This window comes from Neomonachus schauinslandi, chromosome 12 (assembly GCF_002201575.2).
Source record: "Neomonachus schauinslandi chromosome 12, ASM220157v2, whole genome shotgun sequence".
Taxonomy (NCBI): Eukaryota; Metazoa; Chordata; class Mammalia; order Carnivora; family Phocidae; genus Neomonachus; species Neomonachus schauinslandi.
The window spans coordinates 82,682,872-82,691,510 of NC_058414.1; the positions used below are offsets into that span (position 1 = coordinate 82,682,872).

Genomic DNA, 8,639 nt, shown 5'->3' on the forward strand with positions numbered 1-8,639 from the left:
GTTTTCCTTTGAGAGAGAGAGAGAGAGACCGCATGCATGTGAGGGGGGAGGGGGGAGGGGGGAAGGGGTGAAGGGAGGCTGAGGAAGACGGAGAGAGAGAATCCCAAGCAGTCTCCACTCTGAGCACAGAGACCGACGCAGGGCTAGATCCCACAACCCTGAGACCATGACCCAAGCAGAAACCAAGAGTCAGATGCTCAACCCACTGAGCCACTCAGGAGCCCCCAAAAGAGGGTACTTTTTGAATAGTCTTAGCGTTTGGGTTTGGTTTTTTTTCCTATTCTCTTTAGGAGTTTATCCATCTATACTCCCACCTTTTCCAGAAATAGTTTAAGGGAAGTTTGTAGGAATATATGGGACACAACAAGAAGTCATGAATCAAATGTAGGAGCAAAAGAAGAAGAAAGGAGTTCAAAAGTCAAGAATTACATTGAAATATGACCACACATTCATGCTTTCTAGAAGCTACATATTTACATAATTCAGCGTCCAGAAAGCAAACGCAAACCAACTGTTCTTGGGATTATGACAGACAAGAATACCTCCCTAGGGACTATACAAAGGCGACGTTGGTGTGATATAATAAACTATGTCCTCAAGAACATTCCCGAGCAGACAGAACAACCAGTTTCATAGGATTGGATATACTCCTGACTATTACCCCTCAATATGGACTCAACACAAAGCATAATTCAGAATTGGACATAAACCAGAACCATTATTAGGCTGGGTGCCAAATACCAGCTCCGGTGGGCTGCTCTGATCCAGAGGACATTTAGGCTCTCTGGAGGTTTGAAGCACATTTCCCTTTGCCTTCTCTAATCCTTGCTTCTCTCGGCTTAGAGTCCCATAATTTAATTTCTGTTTTTGAGTTGATTATAGATATGTCCAGGACTGAATATTCAAAAAGTACAAAAGAATGTACAGTGAAAAATTCACTTATTTCCCACCCAGTTCCCCTCTCCCAAGGCAACCAGTGTTGGCTTTTGCTGTGTTGTTGATACATAGGAGGTGACAGTGAACTTGAGATGATGTGTTGTGACAATGTTGTCTGTTAAATACTGACCCATAAGAGTTCTCCAGACAAATGATGAGATAAGAGAAAGGTCTACACGCTGACGTGGATGTGAGGAATCGTCAAAGGATTTGCCCGACTGAAAGCCACCCTCTCTTGGGAGGAAAGGGAGGAAGCTCCTAGAAGTAGAGCCAGGATTCTCCCCAGAGAATTCCATCTATGGCTTGTTAAAGGCAGAGACAAACAAGTCACTGAAGGCCTAAAGTCCTAGGGCCCACAGCAAAGCAACAGTAATTTTAGCCTGGGGGGAAGAATAGTGTATGGGAGGTGCCAATGGATTCCCACCAGAGCAGCGCTCCTCTCCCCAGACCCCTGCCATCCTGGGGGCATTAGGTGGTGTGCGGGGGTGTTTAATGGCTGTCTCAATGGTGAAGAAGGGATTACTGGTATTTAGTGGGCAGGACACTGTTCCAGACAGGCCACACAACGAAGAATGATCCTGCCTCAAATTTGAACAGCACCCCCAGAAAGAAGCACTGGCTGGAATCCAAGCCCCGTCTCATCCCTGAAACATTCTTAGCCCCTAGGAGACTGTCTTGGAGTAACCTCACTTCCTGGCACATCTACCAAGAGGAGCAATTTAGGGAATGTGTGCTGAGGTAATGGAATGACGTGTTGAGTGCGCTATTATTTATAAGCCAGTTTAGAGCTGGGGAACAGCTACCCAAAAAAGTCTCTTTGGTTTTAGAATAGATGAGCTGTTGCCTTTCTCCCTGGCCACGATTAGTTCGTGGAACCAGTTGTCTGGTCCGGCCCTCCTGGATGGAGACCATGAAACTCCCCTGGATACAAACGAATGCTGGCCAACCCTCTCTCTGAAGCGAGGGGCCATTCTTCCTGCTTTTCCAAGAGAAGACTGGGTTCATGAGGAAGCCTGCTTAAAAGGATGGAAGGCAGGAGGTTTTCTTCAGGCTTATGGTTTCTACTTGGAGCCAAAGGACGAGGAATGACCTGAATGTCTGTTGCCACTAGTGATTTTTTGTGTCCTCCCCTGAGACTTTTCTTTCACGTACTCACTCACTCATTCATTCCACAGACATTTGCTAAGTGATGTCTACAATAACAGTTGTACTGTGAAAATGAGATTAATTTGGTAACGTGATTACACAGAACCCAGCGCATAGAAATGCTTGGGAGTCACTTGTCAGCAGGATTGCCAAGTGTCAGACATGAGGCTGGACCCAAAGACCAACAAGACAGGGCTCTGCCTTCTGCAAGCAAGCAGGGCTCGGTGGTGGTGGGTGGGGAGGAGGGGTGACGGATATGGTACAATGGAAGCACAAAACAGAGAGCCTGGCAGGGCCCACTGGGTTCTCCCACAAGACCCCAGTTTCTGAGCCTCCCCCTCACTCTCACTGGGGAAACTCCCAGCCAGAAGGAACCCACCCAGGCCACACTTAGCCTGTTAGCAGGTTTCTTCCTGCAGCGTCTCTGGGCAGGATGAGGAGGGCAGGCTGGGGTGTGGGAGGGAGTGTGAGTATTTACAGGATGTATTCCCATCTTTAGTTTTCTAGAAAGTCTGGGTAGCAGTGTCTACTGTGTTTAAAACAGGCTTTAGATTTAGATAAATGTGCCTCTTGTAAGCTGAATGCAGATCAGTTTCCTTTTCTTACAATGCGGATGACACCTATTTCACAAGGTTGTTATAAGGCTGAATAAGATCCGCAAAGCACAGAACACACTACGTAGCTGGCCCATATTAAGCATCAAGGGGCAACTTTCCTATTGAGTGTTTTCCCCCCCCACCCTCGTGTTGCTGTCATAATAACCCCTCTCCTTCGTACAGCATCTTACAGTTTGCAGACTGCCTTCACAGACATCATCTTGCCTGATCCTCAAATTACCCTGCAAGGCACCCAGGGCAAGTGTTACTTCCCCAACTGACAGATGAAGAAACTGAGTAAGTCTGCAAATGTCTTCTACTCCAGGTGATCTGGGTCGGTCTTCTGCTTCCTCATCTAGGAGGCTGATGATGTGGAGGGTTTTTTCTGGTGGTCTGATCATGAGGAAAGAAAGAAGGGTTGTTCTTCATGGGGTGCAGTCTCCCTCAGACCTGGGGCTCCCCTGGAAAGTGAGGTTGCTGCACCCTGGCTTCTTCTCTGCCTTTTCTCACCAGCACCCCCACAAAGTCCACGTGGTAGCCCTGGGGGAGAACCGGCTGGTCCTGGGGAAAGGGCCCTGCCCGTAGCATCTGCGTGGCTCCATGGTGGGCCAGGGAGGAGTGGAGAGAGCCAAGAGAGAGGCAAAGCCCGCTGGAGTGCAGCCAGCCTGGGCTGGTTGCCAGCCCGGGAAAAGATTCCACCTCTAGGAACCATAAACTGCGCCTGCTGCTGATGTGGCAGGGAAGGCACATCTGGCCAAACATAACCATCGGTGGCTCGTTGGTCTAGGGGTATGATTCTCGCTTAGGGTGCGAGAGGTCCCGGGTTCAAATCCCGGACGAGCCCTTGTTTTCCTGATTTTTTTTCCCGTACCCCAACATACACTGCCTGCCCCTTTTAGGGTTGTGGCAGAAAGATGACCTAGTGGTGAGTGAATAAAGGACCCTAAAGACAAGCTGCCGGTCATTCTCCCCATTAGCAATGGCCTGTATATGCCCCATTTGGACTCATTGGAAAAAATAGCAATGACCTGTATATGCCCCATTTGGACTCAGTGGAGGAAAAAAACCCATTTTTTCCATTGAGTCCAAATAGGGCAGGAGGGGACTGGCATCAGGAGCTGACCTAGAGAAGGTTAAAGTCAAAGGGTTGCATTGTGTTAGGCAAAAAGAGCCTCTCAGAGGGCCTCATATGAAGAGTAAATGATCAGGACAATTTGCAGGGTGGGTCCGAGCCGGAGGTCAAGAAAAGACAAGCTCCTTGTATAAAACTCAAGCTATGAAATGCACTGGATTCGAAGTCCAAAAGGTAGGATTAAAGTTACAATTTTGAGTCTCAGTTTTCCCATTGGTAAAATGGGAACAGTAATGCTTATTTCTTAGAGTTCTTGGGAGGATTAAAGCAGAAAGTCTCAAGCCTGAACAAATGCTTGTATTCCATCTGGATTTATGCTATTTACATGATGCTGAATCCTCAAGCAGAGAAATTAAATCTAAACCTGGTTTAGGACACTTGGAATACCATATAGCCCCACAGAAGCAAGAAAGAGCTCTGTCATTGAGGCATCTGGGTGGCTTGGTCAGTTAAGTGGCCGACTCTTGATTTCAGCTCAGGTCATGATCTCAGGGTCCTGGGATTGAGCCCTGCATTGAGCTCCATGCTCAGTGGGGAGCCTGCTTGAGGATTGTCTCTCTCTCCCTCTGCTCCTCCCCCTGCTCATGCTCTCTCTCTCTAAAATAAATAAATAAATCTTTTTTAAAAATTAAAAAGAAAAGAAAAGAAAGAGCTCCGTTGCAATGTTTCATAATCCAGGGCATATGGGACTCTCACTAAACAAACACCTACTGAAGAAGAGTTCACAATATCAAACTAGACAAGGAAGCAATCCACCATAAGGAAGAGTCAGCCGACACAACAAATAGGAGAATCAACATTCCAAGAACTGTGCATAAGAAAACAACATGAAAAACACTATATATTAAGTATACTTAAAACTATTTATTTTTATTTTTATTTATTTATTTATTTTTAGATTTTATTTATTTATTTGAGAGAGAGAGAATGAAAGAGAGCACATGAGAGGGGGGAGGGTCAGAGGGAGAAGCAGACTCCCTGCCGAGCAGGGAGCCCGATGCGGGACTTGATCCGGGAACTCCAGGATCATGACCTGAGCTGAAGGCAGTCGCTTAACCAACTGAGCCACCCAGGCGCCCCTATACTTAAAACTATTAAAGACAATGGGGTGCCTGGGTGGCTCAGAGGGTTAGGCATCTGCCTTTGGCTCAGGTCATGATCCCAGGGTCCTGGGATCAAGCCCCACATCCCATGCTGAAAAAGGAGCTTGCTTCTCCCTCTCCCTCTGCCTGCTGCTTCCCGGGCGTGTACACTCTCTCTCTGTCAAAAATAAATAAAATTTAAAAAAGAACTATTAAGGACAAGAAAATAAACCATAATGAAAATATTGCACTATATAAAAAAACACCTTACTGAGGGAAAAAAATAAAACATAGGGAAAGACATACCATTGCAATTAGACTCAATGACCCATTAAGCAGTAGACTAGACCCAGCTGATAAGAGAATTAGTGAATTGGAAGATAGAGCTGGTGAAATCATTCAAAATATGGATAGGGGAAAGTGATGAGATATGAAATACGAACGAATAGTTAAACGACACTAGTGAAAGCCGAAGACATCATTAGCAACAAAAGATTGCAGAAAAACAAATAGAATATCTTCCAGAGGCCAAGAGAAAACTGTCAACCTAAAATTCTATACCCATTAAATTTCTATTTAAATTATATGAAATAAAGACATTTGAGAATGTTCACCAAAGACTTTCACTGAAATGCTGCTAAAAGATATACTTCATAAAAAGGGAACAAATAAGAAGCAAGGAGTGAAATGCAAGAAGGAATGGTGAGCACAGAAATTTAGAAATATGTTGGTGAACCTAAATGAGCACTGAAAGCCACTGTTAGTGCAACATAAATGGGTCCAACTGCTTTGTAGAGCAATTTGGCAATAATCAGTAAAGTTTACGATGCACAGATACTATGACCCAGAAATTCTACTTCTCGGTATCTACCTTAGAGAAGTGTTTACATATATACCCAAGACACATGCACAGCACTAACCACTAAAGCATTGTTTTCTTTTTATTTATTTATTTATTTATTTAGTTATTTAGTTAGTTGTTTATTTGAGAGAGAGAGAGCACCGGCAAGTGGGGCCAGGGGAGGGGCAGAGGGAGAAGGAGAGAAGCAGACTCCCCGCCGAGCGCCGAGCAGGAGCCCATACAGGCCAATCTCCAGAAACTCTGAGATCATGACCTGAGCTGAAATCAACAGTCAGACGCTTAACCAACTGAGCCACCCAGGCACCTCTAAGGCATTGTTTTCTAACATAGAAAACTGGAAACAGCCTAAATGCCTATTAGCAGAAGAATGGATAAATAAATTGTGGTATATTCAAATATTGAAATAATATTCAGCAGTTAAAATTCATTAATTGGAGCTAAATGAAACATGGATAAATGTTAAAAAAAATGTTGAGAGAAGAAGAAAGTTTGCAGAATTTTTATTTTTAAGTTCTCTCTATGCTCAGTGTGGGGCTCAAACTCAGGACCCAGAGATCGAGGGTCATATGCTCTACCACCTGAGACAAACAGGAGCCCCCAGATAGATTTTTTTAAATACACAAATCAATATTTTGTTGTTTGTGGATACAAAAGTATGAAGTGAAATTGCAAAACCATAAATAGAGGGGTTATCTCTGAATCAAATGTGGCAAAAATGAACAGTTGTTGGATTTCAGAAATAAAGGTAAAGGGGGATAAAAGGCTGCATCAATCCTCAGAGAGGATGATCTGTTGGGATGGGATTAGGGGGAGGCTGAGTCCAGAGTCCAGGGATTACAAGGATTAATTCAGATCATCCCCCTAAGCTGATTACCTGGCTGGCATCCCCACCACTCCTGGCCCTTCAGATATGCATCCCTGGACCACAGTTCACTTCCCCCCATGCCTGCTAAGCCCTTACCTCCTGCCTCCTAACTTCACCTCCACCCTCAACCCAGTACTGATCTGGCCAGGATTTGCCCAACTTTGGGTCCTGAAAATAGACTGGTTCAGGTGTCTCCTGAATGCTCCCCAAATCAAGGGTGAGTGGTGACCTGCACCCCAGGAGCCAAGGAGAGATTAGTCCTAATACTCAGGATCAGAACTCCCTGAGGAGAGCCTGGATCACTGGAGGTCACAGTTGACAACTTCCTCTCCTGCCCCTCCCTCCATGAACCAAGAAGTCAGCAGTCAAGGTCAAATGTTAACAACTGAACTTGCTGGCTGAGCCAGGACTAGCCGGAGCTGTGGTTGGGCAGAGCAAATAGCCATTGGGCTTCCAACCTTCCAGCATATCAGTCTCCAGAGCTCTATGCCCCCATCTTGACACCTTGCCACCCCCATGCCAGCCATGTCTGGACAGGCCTGATATCTGCAGCAGACTCTCTGAATGGGGTCTTCGTGGGCTTGTTCAACAGCCTTTCCCCACAACTGGATCACCTTGACCACAGGATCTGAGGTGTAATCCTGTTCTCTGGGGAGCAAATGAAACCTCCTTGATCTGTGCTCCTCATCTCTCAGAGCACCAGGCTTGGGGTTTGAGAGGGAGGAAAAAAAGAGGAGGTAGGGGGAAGGGAAAGACTTATAGGGCAACATTATACTCAGTAGGCAACATTTAACTCTATGTGAAATCATATATTGAATGATAAGACAGCATTAACTGTGCAGTTGAGAGATTTACCTTTCTCATTTATTGTGTCGGATACTTTGTCAGATGCTGGAGATACAAAAATGACTAAGGTACTTCCCAATCTTCCAGAATTTGGGCAGACACAAGAGTAAAAACCTGACCTTGACATCTGAAAGTGACAGGCGCTGCCCTAAGAGGGAAGGAGGAAGGGTGGAGCACAGCAGGCTTCTACTGGTCTAAGGGTGGGCATCAGGGAAGGCTGCTAGAGGTGACTCCCAACGGAGGGTTGAAGAATAAGTAGGGATGTCCAGGCAAAGAAGGGCCTCTGTCCTGAAGAATATGGAGGGCTTGTGAACCTGGAAGCCTGTGGGGGTGAACACAGACAATGTACGTCCATAACCTAGTGAGTGGATATGCAAGAAAAGGGACTAGTGTGTGTCCCTGGCTCAAGAATCTCCTAACACTTTTCTGGGTGTGTTGGGACTGCCTGGTTCCCAAGTGTACCCACTTCTTTCCTGGCTCAGACCTGGAGAGATGTGAGAACAATTGCCTCCTCAAGATCCGGCACCCGGTGGTAGATGTTCCTTCAATGAGTAAGTGAAATAAGTCCTCTGGGTTTCCACATCTCCCTCGTGCGAGAGTGAAAATCAGTAGTGCCCACTCCGAACAGGCTACCGAGGCACGGTGGGTAGTGGTCGTGGCTCGAAGCTCAGAGGGTGTGGGGCCAGGTGGGAAGGGACAGTGGTGGAGAGAAGCGGTCTTCAGGCAGCGAGGGCTGTGCGGGGCCAAGGAGCGGCCCTCCTGAGACGGTCCCTGGTTCTGGCTTGGTGGGGGCGCTAGGAAAGTAGAGAGATCAGGGCCCTGCAGTTCACGTATCTCCGCCTTGGCTTTCCTTCTCCTGCCTTCACGCAGTCCTGGGACGCAAGAGGCCACCGCGCAGGAACGGGGCCGGCGGCCGGAGGTCCGCGCTGCCTGCGGAGGTGGGGGACTCGGGCCCTGCTCGGTGGGCGTGTGTCTGCGAGTTTGGAGGAAACAGGATCGGAGGATTCGTCCAGCTTTGTCCCCTTTCTCCCTCATCGCTGCGCGGGACAGGACGTTGACACATGGCCCCGGGGGTCCCCCCGCGCAGCCCACTCTGGGCAGGACCCTTCGCCAGAACCAGGGGATCTTGTGGCCACTCTTGGGGCAACCTCATGCCCCGAGTGGCTCCCGTCCT

General features: G+C 47.2%; 1 non-coding gene across 1 annotated transcript; it reads left to right on the plus strand.

The window, feature by feature from the left end:
- The first annotated feature begins 3,450 nt into the window (after positions 1-3,450).
- Positions 3,451-3,522, plus strand: TRNAP-AGG. Its single transcript has one exon. It is a non-coding gene; the product is annotated as a tRNA-Pro (tRNA).
- The last annotated feature ends 5,117 nt before the right edge of the window (positions 3,523-8,639 follow it).